We start from the raw sequence: 25,707 nt of genomic DNA, 5'->3' as shown, positions 1-25,707 counted from the left end.
GGTGGCTGCTTTTATTTTTAAATTGCTAGGTTTTAAGTGAAAGAAACCAATCTGAAAGGCTCCTTACTGAATGATTCCAACTATATGACATTCTGGAAAGGGCAAAACTATGGAAACAGTAAAAAGATCAGTGGTTATCAGAAGTTAGCGGGATGGGAAAGATGAATAGGTGGAGGCTAGAGGATATTTAGGGCAGTGAAACTATTCCGTATGATACTATAATGATGGATACATGTCAGTATGCATTAGTGCAAAACCATTGAATGTGCAGCACCAAGAGTGCACCCTAATGTAACATACAGACTTTGCGTGATGATTCGTCATTGTAGGTTCATCAATTATAACAAATGCACCACTCTGGGGGTGGGAGTGGGATAGTGGTAGTACGGGAGGCTATGCAAGTGTGAGGGCAGGGGGTATATGGGAAAGCTCTGCACCTTCCTTGCAATTTTGCCGTGAACCTAAAATTACTCCAAAAAGGAGTCTTTAAAAAATAACTAAATTGCAAGCACTGTCCTTTTCATTGTTGTTGTTGTTGAGATGGCGTTTCGCTCCTGCAACCTCCACCTCCCAGGTTCAAGTGATTCTCCTGCCTCAGCCTCCCAAGTAGCTGGGATTACAGGCATGTGCCACCATGCCCAGCTAATTTTGTATTTTTAGTAGAGATGGGATTTCACCATGTTGGTCAGGCGGGTCTTGAACTCCTGACCTCAGGTGATCCACCCGCCTCAGCTTCCCAAAGTGCTGAGATTACAGGGGTGAGCCACCACACCTGGCCACAAGCACTGTTCTAAGTGTATCACATAAATAGTCAAATCTAATGCCAACAACAACCATAAAACATAGCTAATAATAATCACAAACATCCATGGGCCACCAATCTCTCAGTGACTTGGGACTTTACAGGCACTAGGTCATTTCCCTCTCATAACTGCAATCAAGTTCAGTCTGTTCTGCCATGATGCTTGTTTTGGAAATGAGAACCTGTTCCAACATGACTGGTATATCAGGGAACAATATAAGCATAATGTAGATCTTGCATTTGCTCTTGTGTGATTTTGTCAGTGGGAAACACTGTCAGGGGTTGATAAACTACAGCTCTCCGGCCAGTGGTCTGTTTTTGTAAATAAAGATTTATTGGAACACAGCAACACTCATTCACTGAACAACAGCAGCAGAGTTGAGTCATTGCAACAGATACCTCTGCAGAGTTGAAGGTATTTATTATCCGGATTTTTAAGGAAAAGTTTGTGAAGCCCTGTGTTATGGGAAGCCAGAAAATGCACCTAGCTGAACCACATATCACAGAAAAAACATGCGTGTACTTTAAAGAGTTAATGAGCTGTCTTTTCATTTCTTGATGTTATCATAAGCACACAATATTTTTTAACTTTAGCATTTAAAAACAGTTTTATTGAGGCATAATTCATGTACCATACATTTCATCCATTTTAAATGTGCAATGATTTTTAGTAAATGTACAGGGTTGTTCATCACCATAACAATCACCATAATCCAATTTTAGATAGAACACTTCCATCACCTCCCAATAACCCCTTGTGGCCATTTGCAGTCAATCCCTGTTACACTGCCAGTCCCCACCAACCACTGTAGATTTGTCGGTTTTGGACATGTTGTGTCAGTGAAATCACATAACATGTCATCTTTTGCATCTGGCTTCCTTCACTCAGCATAGTGTTTTTGAAGTTTGTTCACATGGAAATAACTATCAGTAGTTTGTTCCTTTTAAATTGCTGACTAGTATTCCATCGTTTATCCATTCACTATTTGACAGACATTTAGGTTATTTCGTGTTTGGGGTAATTATAAATAATGCTGTTATAATTTAATGTAGTTGTCTTGATTAGCTTGGGCTGCTATAACAAAACACCACAGACTGAGTGGCTTAAACAATAGACATTTATTTCTCACAGTTCTGGAGGCTGGGAAGTCCAAGATCAAGGTGCTAGAAATTTCAATTCCCGGTGAGGGCTCTTGTCCTGGCTTGCAGAAGGCTGCCTTCTTGCTGTGTCTTCAAATGTAGACCTCTGGTCTCTTTTCCAATTCTTATAAGGATACTAATCCCATCACATCCCCACCACCGTGACCTTATCTAAACCTAATACCTTCCAAAGGCCCTACCACCAAATACCATCATATTGGGAATTAGGGCTTTTACATATACATTTACAGTGAAGGACACAAACATTCACTCAATAACAGTAATTATTGATATTATTGGATTTATATCTATCATTTAGCTCTTTATTCTTTACATGTCTCATGTCTGTTTTGTTTCTATGTTGCTCCTTTATTGCTTTCTTTTATGTTAAACTTATATTCTTCTAGTAAACCATTTTAATTTTGTTGTTCATTTTTACCCTATAATTGTTGAGTTATTTTCTTACTGGCTACCCTAGGGATTACAATATATATCTTAATGTATCACAAGGTAGGAAGGTGAAATATTTGATTTGACAGCTTGTTGGCTTGAATTATTACTTTTTAATATTTAGGCATTTGGCATGTTGTCTCCATTTATACCCCACCCCAGGCCTTGCACACATTGGCGGAAGGCCTGCTTTTCACATATTTGTATGCATGTGTTTTTTCACATAATTATATTCATACTATGAATTATATATTCTGAATATTGCAGTTACATATTCTGCTTTTTAAAGTTAACATTTTGTCACAGGCATTTTTATTTGCCATACATTTTTATACACTTTTTAAAAGGCTATATTGTATTCCACTGAATGCATGGGGCAAACTTCAGTTAATCATTTCGCTACTTTAGAACATTTAGGTCATTTAAAATTTTTCCCTTTAAAAAAAATAAAATGCTGCAATGAAGTCTGGGCATGGTGGCTCATGCTTGTAATCCCAGCATTTTGGGAGGCCAAGGTGGGCAGATCTCTTGAGCTCAGGAGTTTGAGACCAGCCTGGCCAACATGGCAAAACCCCATCTCTACTAAAAATACAAAAAATTAAGCAGGCGTGGTGGCATGTGCCTGTAGTCCCAGCTACTTCGGAGGCAAGGGGGCTGAGGTGGGAGGATCGTTTGAACCTGGGAGACAGAGGTTGCAGTGAGCCGAGCTGGCGCCTCTGCACTCCAGCCTGGGTAACAGAGGGAGACCCCATCTCAAAAACAAAAAAAGACAAAAAAAACCCAAAAAGTCACTGCAGTGAGGATTTTTGTACACATAACTCTTTTCACATTGTTGAATTTTTGGCATAAATTCCCAGTTCTAAAATGACTGTTGAATATAAAAAAGACTTTCATAGTTCTTGATATCTTTCACCATATTATTTTCCTTGAGAATTGTAACAATTTTCTCAGGTCAGCAATGTATGGGGCTAGCTATTTTATCACATCTTCACGAGTTCTGGGTGTCAAGTTAAACTTTCCACTTAACTTTGCATTTCTTTGGTGATTAGGAAGGCTGCACATTTTTCTGTAAATCCATTTACTAGTTATAACTTGTTTTATGTAAATTGCTTCATTATGCTCCTTGCTTATTTGTATACATATAAGGCTTTTTGTTTGTAACTATCAGTTTGTATGGACTCTTTATGTAATATATCCTCCTCAAAACATTTTAGGAAAGAAATAGAATATCAATAAAAGCAGATAATTTTTAAATTTATCTACCTTAAATGCTGCAAATATTTTTCCCACTTGCCCCTTTTCAGTCTTTTTCTAATACAGAAAATTTACATTTCTCTGTAGTCAAACCTGCTAATTTTTCTTTGTGATTTCTTCAATCATTTCTAAGTTTAATAAAAGACATTCTCCCTCCAGAGATTTGGTAACTGTTCAAGTCTCTCTTTTAGTTTGCCTTGGTTTTTAAAAAGTATGTATTAATAACTTTGATCCATGTAAAATTTCTGGGTAAAAATTCCTTCTGGTTGAAGAAAGAAGAGGATCTCAAAGCAGAAGTTTCTCAAACTCAGTAGTTTCTCTTCTCTGGTTTCCTTGCCTGCATTGGACTGGGCCCTGAGCCTGAAATCCCAGAATTTTGAGAGGTTAAGGTGGGAGGGTCACTTGAGGGCAAGAGTTTGAGACCTGCTGTCCATCTGTCTACAAGGAGACAACACAGAATCAGAGCTTGCCTCAACTCTCCAGCGCTGGACCCACCTCCAAGGAGAATGGCCCAGAGTAGTGGAAAGAACATGACTTGGAAACCGAGTTTGGACCCTGGCTGTGTGTGAACACTCAGACTCCAGTTGTCCCTCTGAAGAATGGTGCAAAGGATGCCTGACTGACAGGACTGCTGTGAAGATAATACAAGACGATGTATGGAATGTTCTAGAAAAGTACCTGACCCATCATGGATCTCTCGGGGCCCTGCCTGTGCACTGACTTGGCTCCTGGGTCCCACCCCAAGATCAAAGGTGTTCCTGGGCCTCCTTGTCCTCTCCAAGGAGCATGGGCAGGCCTGCCAGAGCAGTCCAGAGTATCGGCAACTTTAGATGAGGAAACTGAGGCTGGGAAAGGCTAAGTGGTAGAGCAGCAGATGCTCTTACCTGCGCTGACATGCTGCCTCCTCCAGCATCGCTTTCCTCACGGCACCTCAGCCTCCTCATATGTCAAATTGAGCTAATGGCCCTTAGTGGTCTCTACTGCTGAGGGGTTACTTGAGCAAATGAAAGGTTCTGAAAAAGCCATGGAAAAATCGAGAGGCAAGGTAGAGTCCCTATGCGCTGCTCAGTGTACTCCTTCCGCAGCTCTGGACACAGACGAAGCCTCTGTGTTAGCTCTGACAGGCTTTTTGCCTCCCCACCCCCAGCTCCCCAGGACAGCCCTGCAGAGACTCTGTGAAGGCCCCTTGTGCCTGTGGCTCACCAGGCAGGAAGCCTGGGGCTTGGCTGAGGCCCCAGGAAGCAGAGTCTGGGAGGTGAACCATGCCTCAGGCCCAGCTGTGTTCAGCTTGGAGCAGTTTCTGAAGTCTCAGAGAGCAAGGGTGAGGAGGAACCTCAGAGGTCACTGGGCCACTCCATTTCACAGATGTGGAAGTTAAGGCACAGAGTGGAGAGCCCATGAGTGGCGGCGTCAGCACTTGGGCTGGGGATCCTGGCTCCCCGTCCTGCATACTTTCCACTTGGCCTCTGCTGCTGCAGTGGCCTCTTTAGAAGGCTCCCTCTGATCCTTCTAGAAAATTCTCTGCAACGTGATGACATTTGAGCAAAACTGCATGATGTTGGAGGATCAGGGCACTCCTGAGAAGCAGAATGAAGCATTAAGAACGAGGTGTTCCCACAGGAGACATGAGGGGATCAGGAAGGAATTTCCTGGGAACAGGACTTTTCAGAGAAGGGAAAAAAGTGTTTTGAGCAGGAGCTTGGCTTTTTTGGAGCAGCTGGGAAAATGTGGGGGCAGCGGCTAGAGGCAGGCAAAGGTGGCAGGGAAATCTGACATCACCAACCCACCCTGGCAATTTAACATTTAAAATTAAAGTTGCCTTCTCTCTTAGCACTGTTTTTTTTAAAAAACAGAAGCCATACTGCTGAGGTGTGAGGGGTAACAACGGTTCTCAACCCTGGCTGCACATTAGAATCCACTGGGGTGCTCTTCCAAACCCCTTGCCAATTACACGGGAGTCTATGGGGCAGGACCTGGGCATCAGTGGTTCTTAAAACTCCCCGGCTGATTCTAATGAGCAGCCAAGGCCAAGTGCTACCAGCCCCTGGATCATTTTGCCGGCTGACTTATGAACCTAAACTGGAGCAAATGCGTAATTCCATTCGCCACTCACACTTGTCCAGGCCTTCTTCACAGGGAGGCCACAGGGAGAGATGGTGCCCTTCTCTCTCCTCTGCCCGGCTTATCTTACTCTCCTCAGGGCCCTGCCTAAGGCCCACCTCCATTCCAAACCAGGATTATTCCCGTCCTCCAAATCCCTACAGAGGTCAGATTGGGCCACCAATGTACCTAGGGCTCCGTGGCCAGCCTGTGAATCTCCCCGGTGGCTGTTACACAATGTTGGTTGTTATTTTTGTTTTCAGTCTTGCGCATGTCATCCACCCAACTCAATGTGAGCTCTCTAAGGACTAGACCCCCATACCTTCCCCCACCCTGGGCTGGCCAGAAGGCTTCAACTAAGACTTGTTATCGGGGAGCTGAATATATTCGCTGCATCCACTTGAGTCACAAGTACACATTTAATGCTGAAAATGGCTCTGGGAGATTGGGACTGTATTTTTTTTTAATGTCCATTTTATGCTGAGGAAAACAAAGCTCAACCAAATAAGTGGTTTGTGTAAGGTCACAAAATGAGGAAGTAGCAATCCACTGGGTCCACTGAGGTTCCTTCCCCACCACACAGCATTCTACTGCTATAGGGGAGTCCGCAGAGCAGGCAGAGCTGGGCTTAGGGCGAGCTCCGGAGGCCTTTCTCTCCCGGGGAAGGTCTGGTCTGACCAGCTGGGGAGGCCATCTGTGAAGGCTGCTTGGTCTCCAGTTCCTCAGGCCTTATGAGAGGGTGTAATATCACGTTAAAACGGAAGTTTCCACGGAGATGTTAAGATGCTGGGTATCAGCTCCCAGAGCCATTGGAGCAAAATGCAAATTTTATAAGGAAATATTTAAAACCTAGGTTTTTACAACTCTTGCAGCCCTACTTATGGCTGAGGGTCAGGTTGTTGGAGATTAAGGGAGAAAGGAATTGCCTACTGAATGCCATGTTCCTCTTCTTGCAGGAAAGACAGTGGAAAGCACCTGCCTCTCACAGTAAGTCTATGAGGGTGGCTTCATCAGAATGTCTCTGAAAGAGGAACCAGGATGCCTGTACTCTGGGGCCCCAGTGGACTGGCCTCCACCTGAGAAATTTTTTTTTTTTTTTTTTTGAAACGGAGTCTCACTCTGTCGCCCAAACTGGAGTGCAGTGGCGTGATCTCGACTCACTGCAACCTCTGCCTCCCAGGTTCAAGCAATTCTCCTGTCTTAGCCTCCTGAGTAGCTGGGACTACAGGTGTGCGCCACCACGGCCTGGCTAATTTTTGTATTTTTAGTGGAGACGGGGTTTCACTATATTGGTCAGGCTGGTCTCGAACTCCTGACCTCAAGTGATCCACCCGCTTTAGCCTCCCAAGGTGCTGGGATTACAGGTGTGAACCACTGCACCTGGCCTCCACCTGAGAAATATGAAGGGCTGGGGATGGCATGGCTGACCAGCTGCTCAGGGATGAGCTGAAGGGGAGGTGGCTGTGCTGAGCTTAGCCGAAAGTTGAGTCTTCTGAGAGAGAGGAGGCCTGGAGGTGTCCCATGGGACCGATGAGAGCCCCAGGGTAGACAGGGTCTGTTGTGGGTTGAATTGTCTTTCCGAAAAGGAGATGTTCAAGTCCTAATTCCCAGTACCTGTGAATGGGACCTTATTTGGAAACAGAGTCTTTACAGAGATGAAATCAAGTTCAGATGAAGTCATATTGGATTAGGGTGGCCCAGTATCCAATGACTAGTGTCCTTATATGGAGAGGGAGACTTGAAGACATAGAGACAAAGGGACACAAAGAGATAGGAGAGAAGGCCATGTGATGACAGAGGCAGAGACCCGAGTGATGTGGGGACAGGCCAGGGAAGGCCAAGGATTGCCAGCAGCCAACAGAAGCTAGGAAGAGGAAGGAAGGATCCCTGCCTAGCACAGCCCCGCTGACAGCCTCCGTCTGCCCTTTTCCTCCAAAGTCCTGCCGGGGCTCACCTTGGATTGAAGAGTCCTGAGCCCAGCCTTGAACTGCTCACTGCAGCCAGGGAGTGAAATGTGCTGATTTGCTGCGCCGGAAGCCGGTGGGGTCAGCCCTGTCTAAAGTACAGGAGCTCAGCACAGGAGAAAGGGTAACTCCCCAAAGGAAAACTGAGGTGCTATTACCAGAAGCAGAAGAGCTGCCACTTAAACAAGCAAAATAACCCATGTCCCCAGTACCAAGCCCATCAATCACCATCTAAGCTTACATATATAATGCAGATAGGACATGAGAGAGATGGCAAAGGTTTAGATAAAATACTGTGATAATTTAAAATACATGGGTTTTTCCCATATAAAGAGTCAGGGACTGCCTCATGGAGGAAGTAGCTTATGAACTGGACTTTCAAGGAAGAATGGAATTTTGTGTGTGCATCCGTGAGAGGAGGGCACTCCAAGATGGGAAAACTATATGACCAAAGGTGTGGAGGAGTGAACTATAAACGGGGAAAAGTCAGTGGTTCCATGCAGCCAGAACACAGGCCTGGCAAGAGAAGCAGTAGTCTATGTGGTAGAAGAAGGAGGTGGGGATCAGATCTTAGAGCAGGTGCCAGGATAAAGATCTTAGATGGCAGTGTATAGAAAGTACAAAACCACTGAAGGTCAGATTAATTTAACTTAAAAAGAAAAAAATAAATGAAGCACAACCAGGCAAGAGGCTCCTGGAATGGTGTATGCAAAAAACAAAGATAATCTGAACGTTCCATTGGCACCTCCAACCCAGCTTGTCCACGATGGAAGCCGGCCTCATTTTTCCCCATCCGTACCTGTCTGCCTGTTTCCCCTCTCCTTGTGAGCGACATGGGTGTCCCCAAGAGTCACTCAGGACTCTTCCCTCTCCCATATCCCCCACTGCAAGCTCATCTCCAAATCCTGCCGATTATTCCTTCCAGATGTTTCTTGAATGCACTTGTCTTGTTCCTCCACATCACTTACGCTTCAGCCACCATCATCTGTCACTTGGATGACTCCAACAGCCTCCTAACTGGTCTCTCGCTTCCAGCCTGGCCCCCCATCAGTCCTCTACATAGCAGGCAGGGTCCTCTGTTTAAGTTATAGCCAGTTGGGGACTCCCTGCCACCCCCCTTCAGAATTGGTCTTTAGCCCCACATCTTCCTGCTCCCGGATTTGGAACACACCAGCCATCCTGAGCTGCTTTCCATTCACAAAAGTAGTGTGACCCGTCTCCCCTCTGGCCCTTTGCATGTGCTGTTGCCTCTGCTGCCCTCTCTTTTCCCCATCCCCTGGTTTAGGTGCTGGAAGGCTGTTCCTGGTGGAAAGGTTTTTTAGGAGGCTGGGGAACAAGATAAAGAAGTTGGGAGAAAGCAGGGAACTCCCTGTGGTGGACACTTATCTCTCATCTGCCCTGCACTTTCCTTCTCCTGGGAGCAGTCACCACCCCCTTGTGGAGCTGCTCCTACCCTCAGCTGTGTGGTCCAATGGGAGCCTCCATCTTTTTTTTTTTTTTTTTTTAATGGAGACAGGTGCTCACCATGTTGCCCAGGCTGGTCTTGAACTCCTGGGGAGACCTGATCTTTCATGATCCTTCCTTCCTGTCCCAGTGATGGGTTGTGAGGTTGGCAATCTGACCTGAGCCAGACTAGCCACAGACTTCCCAGAAATTGTTCTAAATAGAGCTAAGGAGAGAAGGCCGCTTTCCTTTTCGGGTGTAAGGCTGAAAGGACAGACTGTAGACCTTCATGCTGCTAGACGTCCTGCCTTGTGGAAAAAGGTGGTATACAGAAAGGTGGTGTACTGAAAATGACAGACCAAAAGACGGTATCCTGACGAGGCTCAAGTCACTTCTAAGTTCCAGGGTGACTTGTTACTTCACCGTCCCCTAGAGCAGTGCTTTTCAGTGTATCTAGAGGAAAAGTCAGATTTTTTTTTGCCCAATTTGCTATAAAGTAATAGTACTTCTGTGGAATACACTTAAAACTTAAAAAAAAAAACCCAACACAGTTTATTTATTTACTTATTTGTTTATTTTTTGAGATGGGGCCTCACTCTGTCACCCAGGGAGTGTAGTGGCACCATCACAGCTCATTGCAGCCTCAACTTCCTGGGCTCAAGTGATCCTCCCACCTCAGCTTCTCGAGTAGCTGGGACTACAGGCATACACCACCATGCCCGGTTAATGTTTTCGTTTTTTTTTTTTTTTTTTTTTTTTAGAAACGGGGTTTCAGCATGTTGCCCAGGTTAGTCTCAAACTCCCGAGCTCAAGCAACCCACCTGCCTTGGCCTCCTAAAGTGCTGGGATTACAGGTGTGAGCCACCACGCCCAGCCCAAACACGGTTTTAAAATCCCATTTTTTTTTCTACTGTTATAGTCAATAGGCCTAATATTAGTTTGTCAATTTGTTATGAAAGTTTGTAAACACTTCATCTTGATTTCTGTACTCACCTTCTCATTGACTGTATCAAGTCGCCAGTTCCGTGAACCAGACTTTGAGTAGCCCTATCATAGAGGTTGTCACAGAGCTCCACCCTTGCTGGCACCAGCTCTGCATTCCGGCCTGCAGGAAGAGGAAGTCTAGGGCAAGCAAGTTCCTTTTAAAGAAGCAACACAGGCCAGAGCGAGACTCTGTCTAAATAAATAAATAAATAAATAAATAAATAAATAAATAAGCAGCACAGAAGTTGCATATATCACTTTCATTCTATTCCATTGGTAAAAATGTGGTCACACTTAGCTGAAGGAAGTCTAGAAAATATAGTCTCTAGCTGGGTGGACTTGTGCTATTACTAAAAAGACAAACGAGAGACGACTCACGGCAGACTATAGCTTCTGCCACACACCCCTGCTAGCTGCCTCTACAGCCTGGCTTTGCACTTAGGGGTGCTGGGGGCTTGGCTAGGTGAGAACTATAGAACACATCTACCAGTCTACCACCCTACAGCAAACCATCCCAAAATGTAGTGGATTGAAGCAACAATTTTACTGGCTTGCAGTTTTGTAGGTCGGCAATTTGGCTGGGCTCAGCTGGTGGGTCTCCTGCTGGTCTTGCCTGGGGTCATTCATGCAGCTGTAGTTATCTGGTGGTTTGACTAGGGCTGCCTGGTCAAAGATGTCTTCACATTTCTGGCAGTTGACCAGCTTAAGGCCTCAGTTCTCCATGTGGTCTCTCCAACAGGCTAGCTCAGGCTCATTCACATCATGGTCTCTACATTCTAACCACAGCCAAGGAGAGGACAAACCCCATGAATAAGTACTTTCAAACCTCTATTTGCATCACATTTGCTAATATTCCCTCGGCCAAAATAAGTCGCCTTGCCAAGTTCGTATTCAAGGGCAGGACAAATAACTTCACTGCTAGATGGGAAGAGCAGCAAAGTCACATTGAAAGGGGCACATTATACAGGAGGAATTATTGAGGCCACCTTCATAAAAGGTCTTCCACGGTAACCTCAGGCTGAGGCACCTTTATATAGAACAAGGCATGTCTGTCTGCCCTTGTTCTGATCAGGATCTAGTGGCCCCAACGAAAAGACTTTGCGAGTGTCTCAAAAGTCAATCACTCAAAAGTGGAATCAAAAGTCTCAGGGAACTTTTGAAGGTACACGTGGCCCTCCCATGTACCTGAAGGGCTGCCAGCAACCACAGCCATCCCTGGGAGCAGCCTGTCTCTCCGGTGGGCTTCAAGATCTCCCTTGTGGCATCTCTTTCCTCACTGTGTGTCTCCTCACTCTCCTCTCTGCTCATTGGTTTCCTCTATTTACGTCCAGCACCGGCTCCCTCGCAATTTCTGCTTGCACTGGACACACATGGAAAGCACATTTCACCTTCTGGCCCTGCTGCAAACTGGCTCAGGCTCTCCATGTTTCCCACCTCCCGTTTCAGAAAGAATGAGCTTGATCAACCCAGCTCCTGCACTCAGTCTACACCACATCACAGGAGGCTGGCCATGCTATGGATGAGCTGCCCTGAGCTTAGAGGCTCACATCCCATCCAGTCACCCGGAGAGGTGTGTGTGTGGAGGGGGAACTGCAGTAGGTTGAATAATGATCCTCCCAAAAGATATGTCCACATACTAATCCTCAAAACCTGTGAATGTGGCCTTTTTGGGGGAAAAGGTCTTTGCAGATATAATTAAGAATCTTGAAATGGCATCATCCTGGATTATTAGGGTGGACCCTAATTCTAATAGCAAGTGTCCTTATGAGAGACACACAGAGAAGACAGACACAGAAGAAGGCCATGTCATCGGAGGCAGAGTTTGGAATGATGCAGCCGCAAGCTGAAGAATGCCTGGAACCACGGGAGACCGGAAGAGGCGAGGAAGCCTTCAGAGGAGCACTGCCTGGCCAATCCTGCCATTTCAGACTTCTGGCTTCCAGAACTGTGACAGGATACATTTATGTTTGTTTTGTTTTGCTTTAACATTTTTTGTAGTGAAAAATACACAACATTATATCATATTTACCATTTGTAAGTGCAAAATTCGGTAACATTAATTACATGAACAAGGCTACGTTATCAACATTATCTTTTTCTTTATTCTTTTTATTTTTATTACATTATTATTATTATTTTGAGACAGAGTCTTGCTCTGTCGCTCAGGCTGGAGCGCAGTGGCACCATCTCGGCTCACTGCAACCTCTACCTCCCGGGTTCAAGATTGTCATGTCTCAGCTTCCTGAGTAGCTGGGATTACAGGCATGTGCCGCCATGCCAGGCTAATTTTTGTATTTTTAGTAGAGACAGGATTTTGCTCTGTTGGCCAAGATGGTCTCGAACTCCTGGCCTCAAGTGATTTACCTGCCTCAGCCTCCCAAATTGCTGGGATTACAGATGTGAGCCACTGCTCCCGGCCACCATTATTTTTTTTTTTATCATGACCAACATAAATTTTAGCCATTAAACAACACTCTCCCTTCTGTCTTCTCCCTGTCTCCTGGCAAACTTTATTCTGTTCTGTGTCTCTATGAATTTGACTACTCTAGCTACCTCATGTAAGTGGAATCATACAATACTTGTTCTTCTGTGTCTGGTTCATTTCACTAAGCATAATGTTTTCGAGATCCATCCATGTCATGGCATATATCAAAATTCCATCCCTTTAAATTGGTCAATAGTATTCCACTGTATATATATACCACATTTGGGTTATCCATTCATCTGGTGATGAGCACTTGGATTGTTTCTACCTTTTGGCTGCTGTGAATAATGCTGCTATAAACATTGGTTTACAGATACCTGTTTGAGTCCCAACTCTCAGTTCTTTTGCTTATATACCTAGGAATGGAATTGCCGGATCTTATGGTAATTGTATGTTTAACATTTTGAAGAACCGCCCAACCGTTTTCCAAGCAGCAGCACCATTTTACATTCCCACCAGCAATGTGCAAGGGATCCAGTTTCTGCACATTCTTGCCGACACCTGTTATTTCTCAATTTTTTGTTTTGCATTGTTTTTGTTTTTATGGCCATCTTAGGAGGTGGAAGGTGGTATCTCATTGTGCTTCTGATTTTCATTTCTCTGATGACTGATGATACTGAGCCTATTTTCATGCGCTTATTGGCCATTTGTGTATCTTCCTTGAAGAAATGTCTATTCAAGTTCCTTTGTCCATTTTTGAATTAGGTTGTTTGTTTTCTTTGTTGTTAACTTTTGTTGCTTGAAGCCAACAAGTTTGTGGTAATTTGTGACACGAGCCCTAGAAAACGAATACGTTGCTCAAAATCCAGCCTCTTGGGCCGCAGGACCCCACGGTCAGGCAATTTCTTCCAGGAGGCTGAGTAGCCATACAGGTGACATCAGCACTGACTTTATTCACCTGCCAGTGGACGAATTCTTCAGCTCTTCCCTTCCAAGGCCTGAGACCTGCAAGCCAGGAGGGCTCGAACACCAGTCTCCTCTTGAATGTGCGCATGCACAACTCTTTCAAGAGGTTTGGAAGTAAAAAGAAGGAGCAGGATGGAGCAGCAGTTGAGGAGAGGATTATAAGATCCCCTCTCTCATCAGGAGGCGTTGCTGTGTTTGGTTGTTTGTCTTGAAAGGATACGAAAACCTGAGTATTTGTATAGGCTGAGAGAAGAACCCAGGGGAGAGGGAGAGGGGACCTGAAACATCACATCTGGATGCCAAGCACATCATCTTTCTGTCTCACTGGTCAGAGTCACGGGAGCTTAGCCACGAAAGGGACCTTAGAGTTTAGCTCCTTCATTTTGCAGATATAGAGAGAGCGGGCACAGAAGAGGACCTGCCCGGGGTACTCCTGCAGCCAGCTGCTTGCTCCTGACATCCCATATGTCTAGGACTTCATGGTGTGCCCTCTGGAAAGACAACTATTTTTAACTGCCTTTTTTCACGTCTCCACAAGTTGTAAAATAACTCTTCTATTTCTTCTCTGTTCCTATGCCCTTACCCGTCTTCCCAGAACACAATGGCATATGAACCCTTTGTTCCTGCCAAATGCAGCCGAGGAAGTGGGAAGGGCCATTGGGTTGAGTGGACCAGGAGACTATGCCCTGATGACGGGGGATGCTGCCAGGCTCGGCAGGCCTCTACTTCCCCTCTGCCTGTCCTCTGTCTCCCGGGGTAGGGAAATCCAGGGATCTCTATTCCCCAGCATTCCTTTCCAGCATGGTTCTAAGTTAGATTCTGGCAGTAAGATGCACTTGCACAAGCGTCAGAAGCTGAAGGCGAGAGAAAGTCCTTCTCTGAATTGGCCTGGGCAGATGCGTGGTAGACGGCAGCTTTCAGACAAGCTCCTGCACGCTGTCTGCTTTCTGCTTTGGTGCTACAGGCAATTGAGATGATCTCCATGCCTTCTCTGCAATCTGGCACTTCCTGATTCTGTGAGGTCTGACAGTGGCTTCCCTGATCTTCCCTAATTCAGCCCTTCCGTCCATTATGAATGCCTCTAAATCCCTTGTATGAAAACCCTGTGTATTTGGAATATCTAGAGCAGCTTCCAGTATTATAACCAAACTCTGACTGACACACTGGCACAGATAAAGAAGCTACGTAAAATGATGTGGGGGAAACATCCTGTTCAATCTTCTCGGCAGTGCTGATGTTAGACTGTCATTTTCCCAGTTTCATAGATTAGAAGCCTGAGGCTAAAGAGGTCAAGGTTGCCTGACTCCCAAGCCATTCTCTTTCTGCTAGATCATTCTACTCTGCTTCTCTTAATAGATAGGGAGAAGCAGGCATAAGAGGAAAGAGAAAAGCAGCAGGGGAGGACATGACGGAGATGGACAAAGGAAGAGGCGAGCAGACTTATTTGAAGTAGAAAGGGAGAGAGGAGAGAGAAACTCCAAGGGTTCTGGAAAGTTGGAGAAACTTCTCATAACCTCTCCTCAGACGGTGCTTTACAAGGTTACCCTTGCTCTTGGGCAACAGTAATTAGCCAGGTAACAACCGTTCACAGCCCTTTGCCTGTTCTTTATTCTCAGGCTTTTGAGATTGCAGTGTGAACAGAAGACATAGAAACCCACGGAGTGAAGAATTCTTTGGGCTGCCCCAGCAATGCAGAGCAGTGGTCCCCTGGAGAGTGGGTGGACTCAAGCAGAAGGGCAGCCCCAGCCCTGGGCTCATGGGGAATGGGAATTAGGTTTGCCCTTGAACCCCAGGGTAGCTGGTGAAGGCTGTCTTGGATAATCTTTGGCCTCTCCCTTCCAGACTCTTCTCAAAGCATCCCCATCTCACCTTGGTATCCTAGTCCTTCTGCTACTCCCGTGCTTGCCTTCCTGGGACAGTGACACTTGCAGTTCCTGCTGACTCGGAGTGCCCCTCCTTGCTCTGTGTCCTGTGAGAAAGCAGGTAGGTTGATGAGGGAGGGCAGGGGTGGGAACCTGGAACCCTCCTACGTGACACTCTGGTCACAGTCCCTCTATGTGGATAGGAAAGGCCAGGCCGGAGTTGTAGGGATTAAAGGCAGTACATGAGATCTGGTCCAAATCCCACAATATCCTGAATTCCCACAGCATGGACAGGGGCCTTAGAGTTCCTATAAGCCAATCCCTTTATTTTATTAACAAGGAAATCAAGGCTCACAGAGGTGAGGGCAGGAGTCCAAGGCCATACCGTCTGCACACTGGCTCAGGGCCTGGCGCCCAGCCCAGCGCCCTTCCCTCACCTTCTCACTGCCTGGCAACCCTGTGCCTCCCCCAGCCCTGGCGCCCAGTGAGCTGGCACCTCGCATATGATTACAATTACTGTGAGTTTGGCTTGAGCCCAGCCGTACTGCGAGCACAACCAGGCCTGGTCACTGGCCAAGTTTCCATCTCAGTAGAAAAATGAAAAAGTTCAAGGGATGAATGTTAATCCCAAACACACGAGCAGGAAGGAGTGGGGTGAGGGGGAGAGGCCCAGCCAGGATCTCTTAGGGCAACATCAGTACAGCAAGAGCTCCTGAGACCCACCCCAGGGGCAGAAGGCCTCTGGCTGGCCACATTTATGCTGCTTTGTGGTTGTAAATGCTGCTGCCTCCAGGGCCCGAGATGGAACTCAGCTGGTGAGACTTGGCTGGTGGTCCCGGCCCTTCTCGGTTGGCTCCTGCCTTGTGTATTGTTCATGACCTTCATGTTTCTGTCATTTACTTGAGCATCTCCATCTCCTGCCACAGGTAAGGAAGTAAGCACAGAGACCAAGGGACTCGCCTGAGGTCAGATAGCCACTGAGGAGTGGGACTAGGCTGAAACATAGGCATCTGGGCAGCCAGGCTGTCGGACAGCCCCTCTCTGTCAGAGCTCCCCAGAGCAGCCTGGGCCTTCCTAGGATGTTCCTGCTCCCTTCTGCCTGCCACTCTGCTCAGCGTCCGAGGAGCTACCTAGCTCTGTCTGCCCCACATCTTGCTGCATGATGGCCTTGGTGAGGCTCTGAATTCCACCCCGACTGCTGACTTCTGTCCTTCTAATGCTGATGTCTCACATCTTTGAGGCTTCCAGGCTGATGTTTTTCCAGATCTTTCTCTCTAAGACTAAGATTCCTGTTTTTTTCTCCCAGACTTGAAACATTTCTGAGTAATACAACTCTCCCAGATTGCTCAACTCCCAGGAACTCCTGTCTGCAAACTGTGCTTGGTTCTAGTTTCAAGAAGGGCAGCAGCATGTTGGAATTTTTGATCAATGATACATAGGCAGTTACCCTAATATATATTTACCCCAGGTTAGATAGATATGAGGAGAGCCACTGCTCCCCTGCCTTGGGGACAAAGGAGTTATCATTTTGCTGGAACTCTAAGAACAGCATGTGATATTCTTATGGAGGACAGCAGCCATCAATTAAATATCAGCTGTCAAGTGGGGAAGAGCTGTGGTCCCATAGGGAACAACTGACTTTTTGATTGCTAGTGTCCCCGAGGGGATCCACTTCGTCAGAAAATGAGGTCTGTCTGAGATAAATGTGCTTATTTACACCAGCTTCTAGACTGGTTGAAGTCGGCCCAGGGCCTGCAGCCAGGTATCTGAGCAATGGCAATGGGGAGAGCTCCAGAGTGCAGCTTCCTGCGGACTTGGGGATTTATAGGCTTCCTGACAGGCAGAGCAGCCTCAGTTTCGAGGCTAGCAGCAGGGAGCCAGGAGATTGGCCAAGGTTTTCTCAGAGGCTTTGCAAGAAACTGAGCCCTTGTTGGAAACGCCTTTGAAACCCAGGGGTGTCATCTTCCATCTCCTCTTGAGTCAGAGCCACAGCAGCAGGGCATTTTCGGGGGCCGTGGGGGAGAGGGGGAGAAGGGCATGAAGGCAGCGGGTAGGGGAGCAGAATGTGGAAATAAAGCATTGTTTCCAAAAGGTCATCTCTCTCTTTCTTTTGCTTTTCAAAGGCCCAAATGATCACTTTGTGTTTGAGACAATCTGGTCTTAAAAAAAAAAAAAAATGAAGAAAGGAAAAGATGTTTTTCCAGGTCTAATTATAAGAGTCATAAGGCTGGAAAGATTTGGAGAAAACATCTATCTCTCGGCTCTGCCCCCACTAGGTACACACCTAAGTCAAGGGGGAGGTGTTTGTCTATGACTAACCGGCTGGCGGACTCCATGGGTCTCAGGGCACTCCCACCCTCAGTCTATCCACAGTCCCATCGCTGGAGTTAAAGTCCACTTCTTCCTTTTAATCCTCATGGAACTGGAAAGTGGCCAAGAGACTGGAAGAGCCAGTGATTTGGGTTCTCCTGGAATGTTAGGGAAAGCAGGTTGGGGGTGTCTGTCCCTCACCCCAGGGCACCCCGTCTTTGAAACCTGTGCTGCCCCGAGAAAGGGCAAGTCTCAGAGCCAGGGCTGCCCGCAGATCTTCTGTCCCCAGCAGGAGTGGACTGGACAGCGTGGGAGGTTTGTCTTCCTAAGCAGATCCAATCGGTCTTCTTGTTCTGATCAAGTAAAACAGAGTGGATATCCCTTGAGTTAGTGCTGGTGGGAGGAAGTTTGGGGATGGAGAAAAAGTTTCATTCTCTCCCCCACCTTTCAAAACTGCAAATCTCCAATTCCCCAAGGTGAGGTGGGGGTCGGGGAGGGAACAGGCAGGTGTCTGGCAGGAGAGGCTGGCCTCCAAGGGCCCCTCCAGCTCTGACCAGCTTTGTGCTCTAAGCCAGGCCCTGGTAGGACCCCTGTTCCCTTGCTGCAAGCCTCTCCTTGTTTCCACGGCTGTTCACAGCCCTGACTGCTCAAGATGACATTTTCTAAACACTGGAGACAGAGATAAGAAGCAGACGGAGAAAGTCTGAGAACTGGAGCTGGGCCCAGGGAGGGAAGCGGGCTCCTTGCTGAGAGCAGGCTGAGGCATCCAGACCCTGCCGCCGATGAACACGCAGGCAGGGACCTCTCGCCGTTGCTTTGACACAGTGCTGAGTCAGGGTCCAACGCCACCACCAGAGCCTGACCCCTTGGTCCAGCCAGTTGTTCACTGGTCAGAACACGTGCTCCCTGAGCAGCCTCCTTGCAGGTACCACCCCACCCCCTGAGGACTCCTTTATTTATACCCAGAAAGGGAGAATGGGATGGAGTTTCATGAAGCGCTGTTCACTGCTACGCCCTGGTCCCTAGATGAGGTCTGGCACGTGGCTTTGCGGCACTCAGTAAATATCTATAGAAAAAAATAACTTGCTGTATTAGTCTTCCTGGAACGAGCTGGCATTTGAGCTGGGACCAGTTTCCTGGAGAAGGGATTTCAGAAAAAGCAACCAGGTATCCCTCAAAGCAAACACAGAGTGGCTCGGTTAGGTACAGATGACTTGCATGGGGGAATTGGGGTGAGCTGTGCTCTTAAACCTGTCTGGGTGTTTTCAGGGAAGCCATATAACAGTAACCACAACAGTAAAACCAGTGCTACCTCTATGCAGAGAGGGAGGGGCTCTTCTGACAGGGCCTCCTGAGAGTGGTCTCAAGGTCACTTCCGGGCTTCCTCTGATCCCTGAAAAAGAACCAGACTGGCCTGCTTCTCTGCATCCCAGGGCCCTCATAAAAGTGAGGGCTGTTTGGGGGTCCTGGGTCAGATCCCCATCCAACTCCTATCCCATTGAACTCCCACCTCCAAAGGCAATCTAATAGCTCCTGCCGGGATCTCGAGCGCCAAGGGAGACCTTCATGCCACGCACATTCTGGGACCATCTTTGGTTCCCCTCTCAGCCTGGACAAGCAGTGAAATACAGCATCCAGCCGCTGCCCAGCTCAGTCATGCTATCTTGGGACAGAAACCTTGAAAGGCATCCCAGCTCTAGCCAAGGAAAACATGAGTCAGGTCTGGCTAAGCCAGGTGGCTTCCCTCTCTCCACCTTCCATCCCCACACCCCCAACTCCACAGCCAATGAGTTCTTTGGGTAACCCCAAGACCCCACTCCCACACAGCCTACGGCCAGCAAAGGCATGCCGGCAGGATTCTAGAACCTTGGCCTGGCTGTGGGTTGCTGACTTTGAAAGTGTAGCAGGTGTGGGGCTCTAGCTCCAGCCCTCCTCAAAGGAGACAGGACCATTCCCTGTGGCCGTCTGGCCTTCCACCTACCCTAGCCTTCTCTGCACAGGGTTCCCTTTTGGGGCACTGTGATTGTCCTCAAAGGCAGAGCCCACCCTGGCCAGGAGCTGCACATAATGCGGCTCATAATGGCTTATCCCACTCATAATGGAAGACTTTTCCTGACTCCTCGTCCCAGCCTATCCAGGGACTTCCATTCTCCTGCAGGTCTCACCTCAGGCTGAAATGTTGATATTTCCTCGTGTTTGGGGACACTGCTGCTGGACTTTGTGGAGAAACCTTTCCTGCCTTTGTGTGGCTTCTGTTTTGTTTGTTTGTTTATGTTTTTATGTATTTATTTATTTATTTTGAAACAGAGTCTCACTCTGTCACCCAAGCTGGAGTGCAGTGGCGTGATCTCAGCTCACTGCAGCCTCTGCCTTTGGGTTCAAGCGATTCTCCTGCCTCAGCCTCCCGAGTAGCTTGGATTACAGGCGCCTGCCACCATGCCCAGCTAATTTTTGTATTTATAGTAGAGATTAGGTTTCACCATGTTGGCCAGGCTGGTCTTGAACTCCTGACTTCAAGTGATCCACCCACCTTGGCCTGGGTACTAGGATTACAGGTGTGAGCCACTGTGCCTTGCCGGGGCTTCTGTTTTAAAAGCTTCTCCACTATCTCTTCTCCAGAGGAAGAGGCACAGGGTCTCACACACAGGGACCTCAGAGTCCCTTGTTTGGTACACTCTAGAACAGCGATGTCTAATAGAAATATACGGCAAGCCATAAATGAGTCACCCATGCAACCTAGTGTTTTTTAATCACCATAATTTCGTAAGAAGTAAAAAAAAAGTGAGATTCGTTTTAATACTATATTTTATTTAACCCAATATATTTATATTAACCCAAATGAATATTATCAAATCAATCATTTAATTCATATAAAAAGTTACTAATGAGAAATTTCACATTGCTTTTCCATACTAAATGTATTGCTTCCTAGGGCTGCTGTAATTATCACAAACTGGGTGGCTTTAAACAACAGATATGTATTGTCCCACAGTTCTGGAGGCCAAAAGTCAGAAATCATGGTGTCAACAGAGCCATGCTCCCTCTGAAGACTCCAGGGAATGTGAAAGCAAAGTAAAAACTTGGGAGCCCAGGCCGGGCATGGTGGCTCATGCATGTAATCCCAACACTCTGGGAGGCCGAGGCAGGGGGATCGCTTGAGCTCAAGAGTTCAAGACCAGCCTGGGGAACATAGCAAAACCTTGTCTCTATGAAAAATACAAAAATTAGCTGGGTGTGGTGGTATGCACCTGTGATCCCGATTACTTAGGAGTCTGAGGTGGGAGGATCACTTGAGCCCAGAAGGTTGAGACTGCAGTGAGCTGAGATTGCACCACTGCACTCTAGCCTGGGTGACAGAGTGAGACCCTGAAAAAGAAAAAAAAAAAAAAGGAAGCAAGCAAGCAAGCAAGCAAGCAAGCAAGAAAGAAAGAAAGAAAGAAAGAAAAAGAAAGAAAGAAAGAGAAAGAAAGAAAGAGAAAGAAAGAAAGAAGGAAGAAGGAAGGAAGGAAGGAAGGAAGGAAGGAAGGAAGGAAGGAAGGAAGGAAGGAAGGAAGGAAGGAACTTGGGACTCTAATTCACCCTGCCAAAAGAAAAACATATTAAGCTGAAAGCTGAGTCATAGAAGAGGCTGCCTTCTTTTTTTTTTTTTTTTTTTTTTTCCCTGAGCAGATAGCGACAGATAAAAAGTAAAATACCTCCACAGTAGCTACTGAATGTTCACCTTATCTTACAGTGAACTCGAAAGGAATACATAATTGGCCATTCCCCTACCTACTTTTCTCTTGCAACATATGGATTCAGTTATGTGACCTCTTTCCCCTCGAGCCTGCTTTTCTCTGAGGACCTCCTTTTCTGAGGTCCTCAGAATCATCCTTGGAGAAAGGCACAGACCTGTCTCCTGGGCGTGTGCCCTTAACCTTGGCAAAATAAACCTCTACATTGATTGATTGATATCTGACTCAGATACTTTTTTGTTTACAGGAAGCACCCCTCCATGCCTCCTCCCAGCTTGGGTTGGTGCTGGCAATCCCTGGCTTTCCCTGGCTTGTAGCTGCATCATTCCCACCTCTGCCTTCATTACCACATGGCCTTCTTCCTCCCGCGTGTGTCTCTGTGTCTTTATGTGGCCTTGGAGAACAGATATTGGATTTATAATCAGCCAAACCCAGTAAAATCTTACCTAATTACGTCTGCAAAGACCCTATTTCCAAATAAAGTTGCATGCTGAGGTTCCAGGTGGACATGAGTTTTAGAGGGACACTATTCGCCCAGTACAATGTTGAGTGCAGTGACCACTCACCCACCTGATCAGGCTCACAAGATCCTGTCACTGTCGGCTGTTTTTTTGTTGTCTTTGTTCTTTATTTTCATTCTGGCAGGCCTTTGGGTAGGATCAAAGGTAAAAAGAAACAGGTGAGATTAATTTTAATAATATTGTTTATTTGACCCAGTATATTCACAATATTATTTCAATGTACAATCAGTATAGATAATTATTAATGAGATATTCTTCATTTTTTTTTCACACCAAGTCTTCAGAATTCTATATGTATTTGACCTGTGTACCACATGCCAATTTAGACTGACCACATTTCAAGTGCTTGACAACCACATGGGGCCAGTGGCCACCCCCATATTGGACAGCACAGCTCAGGAAGTTAGAAGAAAGGGTTGAGGCCTCTGGCGAAGCCAAGGACACCTCTGGGGAGGCCAGTGGATCCCATGGAATGGTATTCACCTGATGGCCTCACCCCCTCCAGGTTCTCTCCTGATTATGTTTCATCCATGAGAGGTGATCTCATGGTGACGAAGGGAGAAATTCATGCAACATCAGCTCACACGGTATCAAACCAGAAGGATGATACGGTTTGGCTGTGTCCTTACCCAAATCTCATCTTTAATTGTAACTTCCACAATTCCCATGTGTCGTGGGAGGAACCCGGTGGGAGGTGATTGAATTATGGGGGCAGTTATTTCCTGCACTCTTCTCATGATAGTGAATGAATCTCACGAGATCTGGTGGTTTTAAAAATGGGAGTTTCCCCGCACAAGCTCTCTTTGCCTGCTGCCATCCACATAAGATGTGACTTGCTCCTCCTCGCCTTCCACCATGATTGTGAGGCTTCCCCAGCCATGTGGAACTGTTAAGTCCATTAAACCTCTTTCCTTTGTGAATTTCCTTTGTGAATACCCATTCTCAGGTACATCTTTATCAGCAGCATGAAAACAGACTAATACAGTGGATTTGTTCATTCACAAGAAAAGAGGCAAGCAGCTGGCTGCTCTCTCTCGTCCCTACATTCAGTCCCTCCCTTTCCTGTAGGCACAGTGCTTAAGGAACCAGGCCTGGACTTCTGGGCTCAGAACCAGGACCTTTCCTTACAGAGTGCAAATGATTGAAAATCTCAGGCTACAAAAGTGGGAGGCATGCACCCCCCCAACAGAGACATGCCATTGCCAATGGGGACACTGGACTCCCTGTCCCCAGGCAGTGTGGGATGTGGATGTGGCCGTGTGCCTAGGACTGGCTCTTTTCTACTTCTCTGCTGCAGACCTGACCCCTTCTGACCAGCATCTTTTCCTTTAGATATGTGGGTCCCACTGGCCTGGGTCCCATTCTGTCTCTTTTTAGCATGGCTTGGCCTCTGTCTGCTTTGATTTCTATGTGTCAATTTTATGGTCAAACTCCCAAAGAGCAACCTCATTCCTCTAGAGAATGGGCTCCCTCAGTTTGCTCCCTTGAAATACCTGCAATTCTTTATTCTCCTGGACCCTGCTCTATAGCCTCTGTGTTTTTCTGAGAAAATCAGAAATAACCAGAACCCAGACCTGGAAGCTAGACCTGAAGACATAGTTCATCCACCTCTCAGGCTCTGGGGCCTGCTCAGGGTGTGCACGCTGGGGAGTGGAGCACCCTCTCAATGGGCCTGCCTGTCCTCAGGCCCCATGACAGACAGTGGTCCTGAGCTGGGACAGCAGGATGACAAAGGCTTGCATTTGCACTCTGGAGCAAAAACATCGCTGGATGGAAATTGAAGTAGAGAGAAAAAGAATGAGTGCAGGGGATGAGGAATCTCTGATGTTAACTCAGGGATACCACCAGTCCCCTAAAGCTGCAAATAACATGAATCAATCCTGCCCCCCCCCCGCGCACACACACACACTCACTCATCTTGAGAGCCTTCCAATTTTTTTCTGTAATGCACGGACCTCACAGAAAAATGACTCAGCCTTACATAAGAGATGGGAATTTGAGGGGGACCAGGAGGGTGATGACTCACTGCCTTGAAATTTCCAGTGGGATACACATGTTTTCTTAGATGACTTTTTAAACATTTATCTTTGATGATTGTCCAAAATAAATGGTTTGGGAGGCAAAACGGAGTAAGGATCCCACGTCAGGGCAGGAAAGAATAGTCATGATGGAGAGGAGAGGGCAGGAGGCTGAGGACAGGGCCCTTTCAGGTCAGGTCCCAGAATGTTCTGGTGAGAATCCAGAACTCTTCTCCCAGGACCTCAGGGCATTTCAGGAACCATAATAATACAATCGCTTCATATAGCAAGAATCAGCCCCTGAGGCCTCCAGGAAGTACCTTGATTTGAAAGAGCTGTGACCAACCTTGGTGGCATCTCCGACTACCACGCTGCAGAAGTCTGCGAGGCCATGGTCCTCAGCCCTGTGCACAGGCTAAAACCCCAATCCCAGCTGCACCCCAGACCAATCAATCGGGATCTCTGGAGATGGGGCCCAGGCATCTATCTATCTATCTATCTATCTATCTATCTATCTACGTATTTTGGTTCCTCAGATGAATCCACTGTGTAGCAATGATGAGCAGCTGCTGGGCTGGAGAGACTGGGGCCATTTTACACCAGGTGAGTAATTCAAGGTGTTGACGTCACCCTGATCCTTAGAGGGCTATTAGTCAATCCCTTGAATTTCAGATACAACCAGTTATCGCTGTCCCGGGAGCTTGAGATTTTTTTCTCCCTTTTCTGTTATTTGCGAAAAGCAAATCCCTGCAGGGAAGCCTGGCGGCTACACAGAGCTGACAAGGGGGCAGCTTGGGGAAGTGGGCCAGGCTTTGGGAGCGAGTGGGCCCCTCCAAGAAGGCCCTTGGATTCACCTACAGGCAGCCCAGAGCCCTCCAACACCAACCCAGCTCTCCCACGCCATGCCCGGCCTAGAGGCCCAAGGCCTCCAGCTGGATTGTACCAGTGATCTGCTGTCAGGACGTCCAGCCTACGCCATCCATGGCTCCGCTGGCAAAAGGATAAAGTCAAGGGCTTCATGCTGGCACTTAAGGTTATTCCCAATCTTCCTTCAATCTTCCTCTCTCTCTCCCCAATGCACATGGACCCTGCCCCACCAGGTTGCCCTCCCCCCACCCCAAATGCCCAGCGGGTTCCTACTTCCAGACTTCAGTCACACCCAACATTCTCTGGCTTACCAGTGTACAAAGTCTTCAGGCATCTCCTGTGGAATGCAAATCCCCCTGGCAGGAGAACCCTTGTGTCAGTCCACAGCTCAGCGGGGATCTACTGGAGATTGGGTGGAGGTGCAGAGAACAGGTCCTGAGCACCAAGGGGAGGTGAGAGAAGGAGGCCGAAAGCATCCTGGACACAATTCATCCCCATGGTCTTAGCCTCACCCCCAGATTCCTGGAGCCTGGGCCTGGCTTCTGTGTGTGGCCGCTTGATGCCTGGCACTACCTGTCCCATGATCTGCCGACCTCCACAGGCATGTTCTGCTCTCCTCACCTCTGTGTGAGAACTTAGCCTCCCCTCCAAGAGCTGCCGAAAGGGGGCTGGTAACTCCGGGCCATATCTGTCCACACTGTCACATACTGGCTTTATGTCTGAAGGAAAGGGGTTTCATGTCCCTGAGCCTCCACTTCTTCCACTACAAAACAGAATTGTAAAAGCACTAGCCACAGAGATTCGTTGTGGGGATTCAGTGAGGCAGCGTGGGTGAAGAGCACAGTCCTTTCAGGGAGGCTGTCTCAT

The 25,707-nt window shown here is 47.3% G+C and overlaps 1 protein-coding gene across 1 annotated transcript in view; it reads left to right on the top strand.

Annotated features, from left to right (window-relative positions):
- The window catches only part of SOCS5 (suppressor of cytokine signaling 5), a 164,311-nt gene that overhangs the window by 134,540 nt on the left and 4,064 nt on the right, over window positions 1-25,707 (top strand). Inside the window, exons 2-3 of the transcript XR_007718797.1 lie at window positions 15,371-16,316; window positions 24,510-24,576. The gene's annotated coding sequence lies outside the window, so the exon portion shown is untranslated. The remainder of the gene's footprint in view (window positions 1-15,370; window positions 16,317-24,509; window positions 24,577-25,707) is intronic.

The sequence above is a fragment of the Macaca thibetana genome, chromosome 13 (assembly GCF_024542745.1).
Source record: "Macaca thibetana thibetana isolate TM-01 chromosome 13, ASM2454274v1, whole genome shotgun sequence".
NCBI classification, from domain to species: domain Eukaryota; kingdom Metazoa; phylum Chordata; class Mammalia; order Primates; family Cercopithecidae; genus Macaca; species Macaca thibetana.
The sequence above is the reverse complement of the archived record's forward strand: the minus strand, read 5'-3'. Positions and strand labels throughout refer to the sequence as shown.